The sequence below is a fragment of the Podarcis raffonei genome, chromosome 2 (genome assembly GCF_027172205.1).
Source record: "Podarcis raffonei isolate rPodRaf1 chromosome 2, rPodRaf1.pri, whole genome shotgun sequence".
Lineage (NCBI taxonomy): Eukaryota > Metazoa > Chordata > Lepidosauria > Squamata > Lacertidae > Podarcis > Podarcis raffonei.
The window spans coordinates 101,751,026-101,767,532 of NC_070603.1; positions in this window are offsets into that span (position 1 = coordinate 101,751,026).

A 16,507-nucleotide genomic window follows, 5' to 3' on the forward strand; every position below is an offset into this window, starting at 1 on the left:
TGCCGAGAGGTAATAAGCTCCAACTCCTCTACCTTGTTAGGCAAGGATCTCACATTTGATACAAGGAGACTTGGCAATGCAGGCTTGTGGGGATTTTTACCTAGCCTCACTCGTAATCCAGCCCTGCAACCCCTCTTCTGCTTACGCCCTCTCCGTTTTCTTTTCTTTCTGGCAAGGAGAGCAAGGGGAGTATCCCAAGAATGTGCAAGATATGGAGGCTCTCTGATAAGCTCAGCTGGAATGTTATAGGTTGAGACCTCCTGGCTGCAACCTTCTCCTCTGCCGATACTTAAGAGCTCTTGACGACTATAAATTTCTTGTGCCTGAGTATTTACAGTCCATAGCAGCAGTAAGTTCACAAATAAAAATAATGCGTCCTGCAGTCAATCAGAAGCTGCAGAAGCCGTGCCAGACGTTCGGCTTCCGAGGCAAAGTTCACAAACCAGAACACCTACTTCCGGGTTCGTGATGTTCCGAATTGTTCGTGAACTAAGCTGTTCAAAAACCAAGGTATGACTGTACAGCCTCCCCAATTTTCCATATTGTTATGTACTGAGTTGAATAGGATCCAAAATGCAGCAGTCTGATTGGTCCGAGAACAACAGGATTCAGAATGCAGCAGTATGATTTGTCCGCAGGAGCCACCCAATCCAGCTCCAGGTGGAAGTGAATCCACGGGACTTCCGGGGTGGTGCCATCGGTAATGGCAGACTACCTCTGAATTGGAGGGACCAGCTCCGCATGAAACGGGTCTTTTCCGCTACGGCGAAGCGGGGACCCTTCTGGAAATCACAGGCGGATGAAGTCTGTGACCGTGGGACTCGGCGGGCACCCTTAGCGCCCCCCCAACCCGCAAAGGAACCCACTAACGGGCTCCGAAGCGACGAGGGGGAAGTGGCGCGGTGCTGTGAGTCAATTGCTTTTTCTGCGGAGTGAAGCCGTATAGCCGTTACCGGAGAGCGCTGCCTTTTTCCTGGGACAATTTGGCATCTAAAATAACCACCCGTGAGTACTGAAACACTGAATAATTGGACTTGAATTAAGAACTGGCGAAATAGAAAGGAATTTGGACTTAAAATTTACCCTAATTTGGTACTGAAACGGGAAGGTCTAAACAGGAAGTCAGCCTTCCGTTTCCTTGTAGCCAGAACAAAGCAAAGACAACGTAAACTAGAGCTTTGAAAATCACTTTTAAAGGATTGGCTTTCATCATTTAAAATCGCTGAACCCCCCTTCGGCAGCAGGAGAAGAAGGGGGATCTTTTTTGGGCTGTTTAAACCTGCAGAAGTGAGTTTAAAGCAAAGTAATTTTCCACCGTCCTGATCCTGGAGCGGGGTGTCAGAATTGACGTTTGAAGCTCATTGACCAGAAACAAATGTTTCTGACAGATAGTTAAGAGAAGAGAAACATAGTGATTCCATTGTTTCCTTTCGCATTTTAAAAGAACAAATATGGACAAAATATCATAAAAAAGAAACTTTGTTGCTATTGTTATCAAAAGAAAGAACAACTAGAAGCTTTCCCCCTAGAGGGGGACTGTGAAATTGTAACTAATTCCTGGGAGCTTGCAGCTGTCTCAGATTACAACCGTGGGAAAGGATTTGTGACCTTGCAGGACAATGTCTTCAGAAGCACTGTTGGGTGCTTTCTGTAAAATAAATGCCATATTGGATCAGTTAAGCCAGAAGACGGATTTAATGACTAATGCGGCCAGAACCCTTGAACAAGTAGTGGGAAATTATATGGAGCCCACCCAGGAACTAAAACAGAACAATTGAAAGAAGAGGATGTTGCTGAATCTTGGGCACCAGAGACGGAGGGAGCAGCGGCCCAGCAGGAACATAAATTTTTGGAGTTGACAAATGAACTTGGAAAAAACCAGACTTGGAAAGATAAAGTTTGGTTAGGTTTGGAAGTGGGGGGCTGGATAGACCCCCCTTTACAGGGAGATTTGGACTTTTCGAGTCTGGCAACGGGCCGTCTGATGTCTGGAGCTGTGGGGGCTCTCAACTTTGGAGGGAATCTGGATCACGTTTTTAAATACCATATGGAGTTCGGTCTGCTCTATGGAAAAGGGGCTGATTTGTTGAAAAGGGTCCAAAACATTACCAAGCTGGAGTTCCCGAGAATGAAAGGAAAATATGAAGAAGAGCTGCGGAAGGGACATGGAAGAGACTTGAGGGCCTCGGATATAAGGTTACCAGGTTAATGTGCTAGATTAATAGGTTAAAAAGGTCTGACAAAGCCCGGGACCAGGAGGAAGGGACGCTGGATGAAGATTGGATTGTTTTTCTCTTTTTATTATATATAATTAAGATTGTTCTATAAAATTAATGAATGTTAGAAAAATGTTGAAATGAAATTACTTGGCTCTTGTAAAAATGTCTAAAGAATTAGGTAAGAATGTTATGGTTAGGAGAAGTTGGTAAAAATAAGATTTAAGCTTTAAACTTTAAGGTTTCTATATGATAAGATGAAAATAGATTAAGGTAATGTAATGACAGAATATTATGAATTAAGGAAAGGATTTGCTGCGAGTATTATTAATCAGGATACAAGAAAAGGGAGGAGGAGGAGGTCAAAGAAAGAAGGTATTGAAAGTGGGGAATCTGAGAATGATGGTTTTATTTTTTATTTTTATTTTTCTGTCTTGTTTTTTCTTTGTGTGTGTGTAATTTTTTTTAATTTTTTTTAAAAAACTTTTTTCCAATAAATATCTTTTTTTTTTTTTTAAAAAGGAAGTGAATCCACAACCTGATTGGCCTACAGGAGAATCCCGGAATTAGCCAATCACGTGTATTAGCCAAGCAGATATTTGGGGGGAACTTCAATTCCTCACTACCATGAGCTGAATAAAGAGCATGAAATCCACTCTTGGCTCCAAGTATATTTCACATATTCACAAAGGATGCTGGGAGACGCATCCACCAGACTTGAAACCGGACTTCCGGTGGAGCGCGACTCTCCCGCAAGCGGGGATTTTACCGCGAGGTGAATCCCAAGCTATTTTGGATAAAAAGGGGTGCTACAGGGCGCAGTAGCCCCCATTTTAAACCTCTGGGAGGTCATCCAGAGGAGCAGGTGCCCGGCGAAGCCAGGAGCAACCCGCCCGGCTGTCAGGTAACCCTTAAAAAGGGCGAAGAGAACGGCGGAGCGGGGAGCGGGCTAAGGGCAGCCATTTTCTATATTCAAATAGCGAAGCCCCGAGCTTGCAAGAGGAGCACTTCATTCTCAAAATAGAAGAAATTCGGACTAATTTGGACTATAATTTGGATGTTAATTAACTAAGGAAGGATCCGGAGCAGAAAGCAAAAGCGCGGAGTTCATCTGTCATCTGCAATCAATACAGACGCAGCGTAGTGTGCAGAGCAGCAAAAAGAAAGTGAGTTGCCGCTGGCAGATACTGTTTCCTTCTCTCTCGGAACTCTTCTAAAAAGTAACATCTTTAGAAGCTGCAAACTTTAAGGTACTCTTAAAGCTAAAAGGGAGAGCAGAAAGTAATGATTACAGTTATTTTGAGGTCTTGGTTGCAGCGGAGGGGAGAAACAATGGCGAACAGCTACTTTCACTTTTAAGAGAACAAAGAACAAAGAGCAGCGGAACGGAAAGGGAACTTCCGGCTCCATTGTAAAGCTTCTGTTTGAACAGCAGCATAGCGGAAAAAAGAATTTAAACGGTTTGTAACCTCTCATTCTTTTTTTTTTTTTGACTATTTGGTTTTTTTTTTTATTGCTTTCTTGTTGGTCCCTATTATAAGCCCATTATTATTGGGAATTGAGAAGGACTTTCTTTTTACCCTCTCCTCTGTGTTTCCTTTGGAACTTGGAGCTTCGAAACTGGCAACCATTATACAACCCTAGTGGAAGGAATGGAACATTACAACTTGTTTTTCAAGATTTTTGATTTGGAGCATAATAGCTGAATGCGGCCTGTGTTCTTTTAAAAATTATAAAGTGACCTGTGCTTACTTTTTTTTTCCCCCATTGGGAATCTGCTATTTTGTGTATGAACTTCACCTTTGGACTCTGGGTGTTTAGGTACATTATGGGAAAGAGTGGATAATTGGATAGAAACTTGGGAAAAAGATTTTCTCTTCTGCTTTTCTGGGGACCATTTTTGTTTATTTTTTTTGTTTATTTTTTTCTCTTCTCTATCTTTCTCTGGAATTTGGATATATTTTTTATATTGGTATTTTTTGTGGACTATTTTGTGTCTGCCATCCTCTTTCCTCATACAACAGTTTTGGGTGGCGAAAGAAGGATTTAATCAATTTACAAGATATTTCTCCCTATAAGAATAATTTGGATTTACCGGTGGGAAGTCTATGTCCTTTAGTGGCTTAAATTAATTCAAAATTGAACAGATATTTGGAAAATTATTCCATTTGGAGATAGCCTAATTGGTGGCAAGAAGAAACGTATTATATTTGTTGCGGTGGGCCCCCCAAGGCGAATACTTGATGGAATAGCCTAATTGGTGGCGAGAAGATTTAACTTGGAGCATCTGGAGTTTTTTTTCCTTTCTCTTTGTATATTCTGTATTAATCTGATAAATTACAAAAATTGAAATTGCACATCAGGCAAAGAAAGGGGCAGATGGGGGAACACCAGGAGAAAGGAAAGGGTCTAAACAAGAGTCAGAATTCAGAACTGAAATTTTGAAGATGTTAGCAGAAATTAAACAAAGTGAAAAGAACTTAGAATCCAAATTGGAATCAGTTGATAATAAGATAGGAAAAATGGATAAAAAAATTGACGAAACAGTCAATGAACTTAAAGGGCAAATAAAAGAGGTATCAAAGAGGGCACTAGCCACTGAGGAAGGTTTAAAGAGGACAAAATTAGAACTTAAGGAAGTAAAACGGGAAGAAAAGTTTAAGGTGGAAATGATGGAATTAAACAAATCACAAGAAGAAATTAAAGATGCGATTGCGATGAATGAATTGAGACAGAGGGAGGTGAATCTGAGGCTGAGAGCCATCCCGGAGATACAGAATGAGAATATTAAGGAGAGGCTGATATCAGAATTGGCTAAATGGATGGAATTACCAATAGAGGAGGTAGCAAAGACAGTACAGAACGCATTTAGAATGAAAGTAAGAACAACCAAGGCAAGGAAATTTACAGGAGACTGTTTAATCACCTTTAAAGATAGGGAGATGAGAAACTTGATATTGCAGAAAAACAGAGAGAAAAGACTATACATAGAAGGAAATTACATAATCATTTTCAAAGATATACCGATAAGATTGTTGAAACGAAGAGAGCCATATAAGCCATTGGTACAGATTTTGAAGAAAAATAACATTGATTTCAAATGGGAATTTCCAGAAGGAATTTCTTTTTTTTACAAAAGTAAAAAGCACAGATTGCTGAACCCAGACGAAACAGGAAAATTCCTGAGAAGGTATAAGGACCTAAAAGTAGGAGATGGAGAAGAAGGAGAAGATGAAGGAGCTGGAGCTAAGGATGAATCAGAAATAGATGATGAAGAAGAAGATCAGGAGAAGAAGGCAGAAGAGGAAGAAGAGGAAAAAGGAGAAGAAACAATTAGATCATAAAAACTAAAATAACATAAAACAACATAAAATTATTTAATTGGAAATCATCATGTCATTAAAATTATGGAATTGGAATATTAATGGGATGAACGAGAAAAAAACGGAATAAAATTGAACAATTTTTAAAGAAGAAAAATTTGGACATTATATGTTTACAAGAAACACACGTCGCAAGAAAACATAGAAAAATCTTGATTAATAAAAGATTGGGAAATGAATTTGTATCTTCAGACAAAGAGAAAAAAAGAGGGGTGGTTTTATACATCAACAGTAAAACTGAATCACAACAAATATTCAAAGACGAAGAAGGAAGAATCATAGCAGTCCGGATCAGATGGCAAGGCGAAAGTCTGATAATTGTCGGGATCTATGCACCTAATGGAAATAAGACAAACTTCTATAAAACTCTAGAAGAAAAATTATTCGAATATATGGATCAGAAAATTATAGTAATGGGGGACATGAACGGAGTGGTCTCACTGGTGATGGACAGGCTAAGAGATGGACTAAGTAAAGAGGGGAAATTACCTAAGACTTTCTTCTCAATGGTTAAGAATTGTAATTTGATAGATATTTGGCGATTGAGACATCCACTGGAGAAACAATTCACTTTCTTCTCGGAACCAAATCAGTCAATGTCGAGAATAGATCAAATATGGATCTCAAAAGAACTGACTCCAAGAATATCACAAATTGAGATCCAACCAAAAGTAATTTCAGACCACAACCCAATAAAAATGGAAATAAAAGGATTTGAAGAAAGAACCTTTAGATGGAGAATTAATGATTACCTATTGGATGATCAAAAAGTTATAGAAAAAGCACAAAAGAAATTAACTGAGTATTTTGTTGATAACAGTAACAAAGGTACAAAAATGAGTATTGTTTGGGAGGTAAGCAAAGCAGTGATGAGAGGCTTCTTTATCCAACAGAATTCATTGAAGAACAAAAACAGAGAAAAAAGTAAAAAAGAAATTTTAAAGCAGATAATGGACAATGAACAAAAACTGATTAAAAACCCAAATAATCAAAAAATAAGACAAGAAATTAACACTTTGCAAACCCAATTTGCAATGATAATAAATAAAGAAGTCAAAATAAATATCAAAATGTTAAGACAGAAAAATTTCGAATTCGCGAATAAATCAGGAAAATGGCTTGCGTGGCAAATTTAAAAAAAGAAAGAAACAGAATACAGTTAATAAGATCAATGTTAATGGTGAAGAAATCGATAATCCAAAAGGTATTAGAAAAGGATTTCTAGACTTTTATAGGCAACTATACAAGAACAAAGAGAGGAACAATATGAGGAAAATAGAACGATTTTTGAAAGAAAAAAAGGTGCAAAAGATCCCGACGGAAAGAAAAGGACAACTGAACGCCCCAATAAGCAGTGATGAAATAAAGGAGGCAATAAAAGAATTGAAGAGGGGGAAAGCCCCAGGACCAGATGGATTCACATCAAGATATTACAAAGAATTGAGAGATGTGTTGATGATACCGTTGAAAGAAGTCATGAATAATATCTTAAAAGAAAGAGACATCCCGGAAACCTGGAAAGAAGCATTTATTACATTTATCCCCAAACAAGATTCAGACTTAACACAAGTTAAGAATCATAGGCCTATCTCACTATTGAACACAGATTATAAAGATATATGCAGGGATTCTAGCGAATAGAATGAAAAAGATTCTACAAGAAAGTATACACGAAGATCAAGCAGGTTTTCTTCCTGGCAGACAGTTGAGAAATAACATAAGAAATATAATAAACATTTTGGAATATCTGACTGCCAGGAATGAAAAACAAGCTATCCTAATGTTTGTGGATGCAGAGAAGGCCTTTGATAATATTGTTTGGGATTTTATGCTCAAGAACTTAGAATGTATGGATGTGGGGGAAGAATTCTTTAATGGGATAAAAGCTATATATAAAGAGCAAAAAGCAAAATTGATTGTCAACAATGTTGTTACGGAAGATATACAAATAACAAAAGGAACTAGACAGCGATGTCCACTTTCACCATTGTTATTTATAACGGTCCTGGAGGTCCTGCTGAGGGCGATTAGACAAAATGATTTAATAAAAGGGGTGACAGTTGGTCAGAATGAATATAAAGTGAAAGCCTTTGTAGATGATCTGGTAATAACAATTGAAGAACCAACAGAAGGTGTAATAGAAGTATTGAAGGAGATGGAACAATTTGGAATTGTAGCAGGGTTTAGATTAAATAAAAAGAAAACCAAAATAATAGCGAAAAATATGGACCAAAGTATGATAGAAATAATGCAACAAAAAACAGAGATAGATGTGGTGAAAAAGGTAAAATATTTGGGAATCTGGCTAACTCCAAAAAATATTGATTTATTTCAAAACAACTATATTCCGGTGTGGAACGAAATAAGGAAAGACCTGGAAGTATGGGGCAGACTGAAACTATCCTTTTGGGGTAGAATTTCTTCTATAAAGATGAGCGTCCTTCCTAAGATGCTATTCTTGTTTCAGACTATCCCTATAATAACGGGGGTATCAATCTTTACAGAGTGGCAAAGAGTGATATCAAGGTATATCTGGCAGGGCAAGAAGCCAAGAATTAAATTTAAGTTATTAACAGATGTGAAGGGAAGGAAAGAGGAGGCTTCGCCCTGCCAGATTTGAAACTGTACTATGAAGCAGCCTGTCTCTGTTGGTTGAAAAAGGAATTATTAGACCTTGAAGGTTTTGATAATAGATTTGGATGGCACGCGTACTTATGGTGTGAGAAGAAGAAAATACATAAAGGGTTTGGGAGCCACATATTCCGAGGTCCACTAATAGAAGTATGGGATAGGTATAAAAACCTATTAGAACCAAGAGTTCCGCATTGGTTATCTCCGTTAGAGATTATGTCGGTGAAGAAGGTAAACATGAGAAGTAATTGGATTACATATGGAGACTTAATAATTAAAGAAGGAGGTAAATGGAAGATAAAACCATATGAACAAGTTAAGGAATATGTTTATGACTGGTTGCATTATTTTCAAGTTAATGAAATGTTTAAAAAAGATATTAAAGGAAGTGGTTACACGGAAAAAGATTCAAAGTTTCAAACAGATATAATAAATAATGATTGTAAAATTTTGTCAAAAATGTATAAGATATTGTTAGATTGGTATACGAAAGATGAAGAAGTTAAAACAGTAATGATACAATGGGCCAGAGACTTTGGATATAATATACAATTCGATGATTGGGAAAAATTTTGGAAGGAAAATTTAAGATTTACTGCTTGTACCGCATTAAAAGAAAACGTTCTGAAAATGTTTTACAGATGGTATATCACACCGGTAAAATTAGCAAAAATGTATAAAACCTGTAATAAATGTTGGAAATGTAAAGAAAAAGAAGGAACGTTTTATCATATGTGGAGGGAATGTAAGAAAGTGAAGGGCTTCTGGGAGATGATATATAATGAGATGAAAAAAATGTTGAAGTATACATTTGTTAAAAAACCAGAAGCCCTACTTTTAGGCATTACAGGAAAGGAAATAAGAAGGAAGGATTACAAACTTTTTTAATACGCAGTTACAGCAGCAAGAATTCTACTGGCTCAGAAGTGGAAACAAGAGGAAATACCGACGAAAGAGGAATGGAGGATGAAACTAACAGACTATGCAGAACTGGATAAGTTAACAGGGAAAGTTAGATATCTTTGAGACCAAAAGTTCATCGAGGACTGGGGGAAATGTGGAATATCTGAAAAACACATGTGAAGTACAAACAACGCTAGTGGGGTTTAAAGAAACACTGTAAAAACTGAGGTATATTGTTAAATGAAAAATGGATGAGTGGAGGGGGGACTAATGGCAATAGAGAACAGAAGAAATGCGTAAGCAAGAGTTAAATATGGATGATTGTCAGAGAAGTTGAAGGAAGTCCACAAGTATGGAATTTGTGAAAGTTTGGATTAAAATTATATATTTATGTTAAAAAATCAATAAAAAATATTATTAAAAAAAAAGAAACCGCCGAACTTCTCATACTCTGGGCAGGATCAAAGCCTTTGTCTTTACACTTTCATTTGTCAACCACCCCGAGGAACCACAGGAGGCAAATGGAGACAGATAAAATATGGTATCGATGAGCTGGATAATGCATGTGCAAGAGAAAGGGAGCCCTCTATTGGATGCCAGAGTGACAGGCACAATGCGGCAGATGGTACCCTGTGGCGTGATAAAGCTGGGCCCTCCACGATGCTCACACAGGCATGACAAATGATGTACAAAATAAGGGTTTTTTTTAAAGGCCTGTGCAGCGTTGTGAAGAGATGTGCCGGATTTGACTATGCTAAAGCAAAGTTGGGTTGTTGTCGTTGGTTAAATGCATTTGTCTGTAGCTCCTTCCCAGACCCTCATATTTAATTTGAACTATAGAGCTCTGACAAACTTCTTAGTGGCCTCTCACCATTTTGGTGCAGACTGCCCAATGCATCATTTCCCAATACGCCTGTCTCTTCCTGGCACGGCCGCTGGAAGCCATCAGGCTTAAATATATATATATAATTTAAAGTCCCCCCGCTGTAGTTCACATTAACCTAATTAACCACCATGATGAGCTTTGGCATTTCACATAATTAGACGGCAGAAGCAATTTTTCACATTTATAAAAGCAATTCATTCAGTCTGTAGGGTGGAATTCAGTATCACACAGTTCCCATTGTTCTATCTGCACAAGCGTTGCAGCTTGCTGGATGGGATGATCCCTCTTCTTCTCCCCCTGAACACTGCTTTGGGGTTTCTCCTGGCCCTCCCCCTCCCAGCCAATTGGGTGGGGGGAAAGTGGGGGAAAGGATGAGGCAAAGCCGTTTTGTGCAAGCAGAATCTTGTATAGCCTGCCATTCTGTTTCTGTCTACTTCACTCTTTCTTTCCCCCTCTTTTTCTCTATGATTCCTTCTTAAAGTGAATGCATCCTTAGGGTGTGGATTCATTGTAACAAGGCATCCCAATCTTTTTCTAACTGATTTTGGGTTTGGGGACGTAAGACGTAATTTACTACATATATTTCTCGCTACCATGTCCAGTGTCAGATGGAACTGTGATTTTTAGCTTTTCTTTTCTTTTTAAAATGATTTTATTGATACATCAGGACAACAAAACAGAAGAAAAAATATATATACAGCAATAAAAAGATATTAGGAATTAGATAATGACCATAAAAGTTACAACCAACGAAACCTATACATTTACACCACATAAATATAAATAACATAAAATTTTGACTTCCTTCATCCTGATATCGGCTTTAAAATTTATTTCTTTTCAACTGTTTCCTTTGTGAATTATTATTATGATTGTCTCACATACATAACCTAAGAATCATAAATCATCTTGCAGAAATTAATCAAAACAAGTCCAGGTTTTCACTTGGGGACACTGTTTTATAAAGTAATCTTTACACTTTCCCCACTCTGTTCTGAACTTTTGTTTAGGTTGGTCTCTGATTACCTCTGTTAGTTTAGCCAATTCAATGTAATGTAATTTTTAACTTTTTCGATTTCCACAAGGGCTTTTCTTATCAGAACTCCGAGTGGCTCCTATATCTTGTCCTACAGTTTTCATTAAAATATCAATAAAAATGTAAATATGAAAGATAGAGAGAATGAGAAACAATCGAAGGTAGTTTAAGTCCGGGGAATTATGGACCTGGGGATGTAGGAGAGCAAATAATAAAATGTTTAGGCTGCAATCTAGTCCATATTTATACACACATAAATCCCATTAACTTCAGTGTACATATCGCTGTGTTCAAGATTTCCACCTCATGTCTCCATCCCATAAATCCCTTTTGCTGATATGGGAGCTCTGATGTATTTGTTGAGCTCATCTGGCTGCCAGGGCTTCCTCAGTCACTTCAATGGAGCTCTGTGTGTCTCAGGGCTTGCATATTTTTGCTCTCTCCACTGAAGTGAAAGAGAAAACCCAATCAGGTAGGAACTCTGACCTGTCTGTTGGAAACCATGCCCAGATCTGTCTCAGGTGCTTGTACTGCAATCATTTTGCTCATGTTCTTCCCAAATAAATCTCCATGGGAGATAATTCGGAGGTGGAGGAGAATTTCACTGACTTCCTCACCAACTGAAAGAGTTTCAGAAAACCAGGCATTACTCTACACAGAAACACAGCTTTCACCATTGCTGCTAGAATGGAGCAGTTGGAGATGTGTTGAAAGGATCTCAACGAACCTTTGTGTTGCATTGCTTCCTTTATACTACTGTATCTGAACTTTCTTTGCCCCCTAATCAATTTCTATCCCTTCCAATACAGTGGTACCTCAGGTTACATACGCTTCAGGTTACATAAGCGTCAGGTTACAGACTCTGTTAACCCAGAAATATTATCTCAGGTTAAGAACTTTGCTTCAGGATGAGAACAGAAATCGTGCTCCGGCGGCGTGGTGGCAGCAGGAGGCCCCATTAGCTAAAGTGGTGCTTCAGGTTAAGAACAGTTTCAGGTTAAGAACGGACCTCCGGAACGAATTAAGTACTTAACCCAAGGTACCACTGTACTGAGTCTCCACTCTCCTGATCTATTTTCAGTTCTTTTTTGTGTGTGTTTAACTGCCCTGGTTAATGCTCCAGTAACTGCCTGCATCACAGGACTTAGCATCTGATTTCAACCCATTTTTCAAGGCATCATGTTTTGATCTAGATATGTTGTCAGTGAACATTCACGAATACCAGGATAAGTTACCACTCTAGCCCCTCCTCTTCTCTATAGTTCTGCTGCGAGTATCAAAAACCAAGTCCATTTAAGAACTCTTCCTACTGTGTGGGCGAATACCATTTTCTTGTCACAGGAAATTTGTCAATTGAACAATAGTTTTGTGATGGGAAGAGATGTGATCTCCTGCAGGGCAAAGGTCAATTGAGTTTCTGTCCAGGTTGTACCATATCAAGCCCACTAATCTTACACTTGGCCAAAATGCCACTGCTTGGAGACAGAAGGAGAAAGGATGGAGAAATCCTCCTTTGCCAAAGAAGCAAAACTATATCTCACACTATTTTAAAAGAAACCTTCTTCACCACTATACTAAAGACTTCTGCCTAGATGCTAGCTCTTTTTTAAGCATTTGATAGATCAAAATAATTTATTTGTTTTTGTTCTTTTAAATCTATCCCATCAGTAGAGAGTTCATAATAAGAATGAAATTAATTAATTTAAAACATAGACTGCAATTTTAAAAGAGCAATAAAACGATGCCAATAATCAATCAGCAGAAAATTCAGAAATAGAGCTCAATAGAGTACAGTTGAACTGAGCTAGGCTGCATTCTCATGGCAGTTTATTGTTTCCCCAATGTTTCCCTGCTAATTTTTGCATTATATCTGGGCTTTCGCATGACATAAAAGTGACTTCCGAAAATCTGGTGCAATATGGCAGAAGGTTTGGGCTTATTTATGTGTTAATTTGTTCCGGGGGAAAAATCTTTTTGCAACTCTATTAACCCAGAAAATCACAGGACTTAAGTGGTGGATTTTTCCACGGTGCGGCAGCATACATTTCTTTCCAGCTATTTTCATGGGAGAATCATGAGGGAACAGAAGCATGCATCCGCAGAAAGGGCAGGGGGTTAGCAGCGCCATTCAATGACATTTGTTGTTGTGTCACACCATGGTCACTGGTACAAATGAGTTTCAGTGTGACACCCCAGGATGTCACCAAAAAGCCACAGTTCCATAACGCAACAGGTACTGCAGTGTGAAAGCAACATTAGAAAGCAGGACAGAATTGCTAGCATTGTACTCAATAATATTAATACAGTGGTACCTTGGGTTACAGACGCTTCAGGTTACAGACTCCACTAACCTAGAAATAGTACCTTGGGTTAAGAACTTGGTTTCAGGATGAGAACAGAAATCGTGCTCCAGCGGCGCGGCGGCAGCGGGAGGCCCCATTAGCTAAAGTGGTGCTTCAGGTTAAGAACAGTTTCAGGTTAAGAACGGACCTCCAGAACAAATTAAGTTCTTAACCCGAGGTACCACTGTACTATGAACTACAGATTTATTAAACATAAATCAAGACAAAGAAACATGTCGTCTCTCCTTGCCGTCTCCTCGGAGAGAGAGCCAAAGCAAAAGAAAAACAATACAGCGGAAGTTCAGCTTGTGCCAGCAAACTGTGCTGGAATGTAAACAGCCATATGACAAGTAACAATCCCATGCCTGCCACTAAAGGTGGAATGGAAAATCCCAACAAGGCGACCCTGCAAGGGCGGGGGGGGGGACTCTCCAGGCACTCTGGGGCTGCAAACCTGCAACCCGGGTAGAGGAGGAAGAAAAGGGGTGCCTCTTTTCTTCTTCCTCCTCCTCCGTGGCAGTGGTGTCTTCCTCCTCCTCATGCTCCATTTCCCCCTCACTGTCACCTGCCTCCCTTTTCCCACAGGGCCGCCTGCCTCAGAGCCTCGCAGCAGTGCAGAGCATGAGGAAGCAGCAACTGAGCAAAGCCAGGTGCCTGGGGGGGGAAGCAACGTGTACTGGGTGGGCAGGCCCCTCGATAGCCCTAGACCAATCCAAGGCTGCCAGGCACACACGCAGAGCGGAGCTGGCCAGCCGCCTCGTCATCACCTCGCTGGCCCCAGACACATAGCCCACAGCAGAAGAGCCCATGGCACTTGGATGGGCTCTGCTCTCCCTGGACTACAACTCTCCTCCCCAGATACTCAGCCTGGCGCTCTTCAGAGCTCGACACCCGGGTGCCCCACACCCCTTGAACCCCCAGGTAGAGGCGGCCCTGGCCACAAAGTCTGAAAACGAATTTGGCAACTGGGCAATGTATGTACAATGAAGACACCTGCCCCAGGGCCCCGCCCAACTAAGAATTATCTGGGAACTTTTGTTCTCCAGTGCCTTTAGTCAAGCTTTCTAAGTAACCCTTAAAGTTTCAGAAAGGAGTAAGGCAGGGGCAGTGAGGATAGTTTTGAACTAGCAGCCTGCCCAGTGCCAGATTTACGTATAAGCTATAGCTTAGGGCTCCACTTTCTTGCCCCCCCCCCAAATGTCACTATTAATATACTTCTTATTAATTGTATTTCAGTTCAACAATTACTTTGATAAAATACATATTTTGTTATGTGCAAATGGCTTTAGATACCTATTAGGGCCATAAATTACCATATAGCATATATTCAACACAAAAAAGAGCGACAATTTGTTGTTGACAGCTGGACATGCAAAGGTCCCCATTACCTTCAGTAGCTTAGGGCCTCAGCAAACCGAAATCCGGCCCTGAGCCTGCCAACCGCAAGGGGCATAGCTCAACCGCAGAGCAGCTGCTTTTGCATGCAGAAAGTGTCTGGTTCAATCCACAGCATCTGCAGGTAGTTAAAGAGACCCTGCCTGAAACCCTGGAGAGCCGCTGCCAGTCAATATTGAGTTAGCTGGAACTGCAAGCCAATACTGAGCTTGATGGATCTATGGTCTGACTCAGCAGAAGGCAGCATCACGTGTGCCAAATTGATGCTAATCCACAAGGTTCTTCTAGAAGGTCACTGGTGGCCATTGATTTCATCACTTATGCTGCTGGGTGGCAAATTACTGAAGGTCCTGATCCGTCCCTTTGGCTTCTTTTATTGAGGTTTGCCCACATATATCTTTACATTCCTAACAGCTGGAAATATAGGAAGGTGTCTTAGTAGTCCAGCTACTTCAGTCCCAGCACCACTCTCCAGCAGAGGTCTCTCTCTTTCCTCTTCACCAGCTTCTGTATCTGAAGCCTTAGATTAGCAGTACCCGGAGGTCCAGCGGTCCGCCAACCCCGTGGCCAGAGGGGAAAAACAATTCCAGAGACTTCTTGGTCAGAGAAAAGAGATTTATTGCAAATCTGTGCACAGAGACAGTCAGCAGAATATAGTTTCTGAAATCTGACTGTGTTGTTACCATGTTCAGCAAGCATTTTTATACCTGAAAGCATTCACCCTCCTCCCATACCTCCCCCCCAATATTTGCTGGCTAAGGCTGCTAGCTAAGCACTTCCTCTGCTGGTTAAGCATTTTCTCTGCTCAGTAAGCACCCCCTCCCACCTTCTTGTACACGTGTCTTTCTTTTGCCAGCTAAGCATTCCCTTCGTATCTCTTCTTATCTTGCATTACTTAAAGCAGAAGCAAAGCAGGAAACATCTTGCTAGTGGTTTTTAGTTGACAGCAGTTTTTGGCTAGGCAGGAAACGACCTTCTGACCTGTAGCTAGCATCAGCAGTTTCAGATAGCTGGTTAGACAGGAAACGGTCTCCTGACCTGTCTGATTTAGGCTTTGCAAATAACTGCATTTTTGAGTTTGAGCTTGTGTAGCCATCCTAGCAGAGTGCCGGAATTTACTATGTGTAGATAATATTAATGATTAACCGTTCCCCTCTCCCTTCACTCCCTCCTCTTCTTCTGAACAACCTAATACTTAGGTTCGTTCTGGGGTATGGGCCTATACTCCCTCATCACAGCGATGACTGTGGGTCCTAGCTTCCGTGACAGGAGTCTTTGCATCATTTGCTGCAAGCATTGCAATAAGCAGGGGATACAGAGGCAAAGAAGCAAAAGGATTAATAGCGGTCCTGCTAATAATACTATAACATTCCTGAGCCAACTGCCATGAGGCAGCCAGGAATACAACCAACCCCATAGATCACCTCCTGTAGTTTTCAGCGGGTTCCTGGCTATCATTGTTTCCATGTGATCAATGGTGACTGAAATATTATCTAGGACATATCTATTTTATTGCTGAAGGGCCCACTGATACTCGTGCTCTATCAGCTGCCTTGCTTTTTGGGAGGTTGTGTCCCACCTCTCTGAGGAGGAGCCTATTATCTTAACCAATTTTCCCACCTGTCCTTGTGGATGCTTAATACTCTCATGATTTCCTCCCAACACACTGTATCCGAAAGGGGCTTCTCCCTCTACATATATTAACATATACCCAC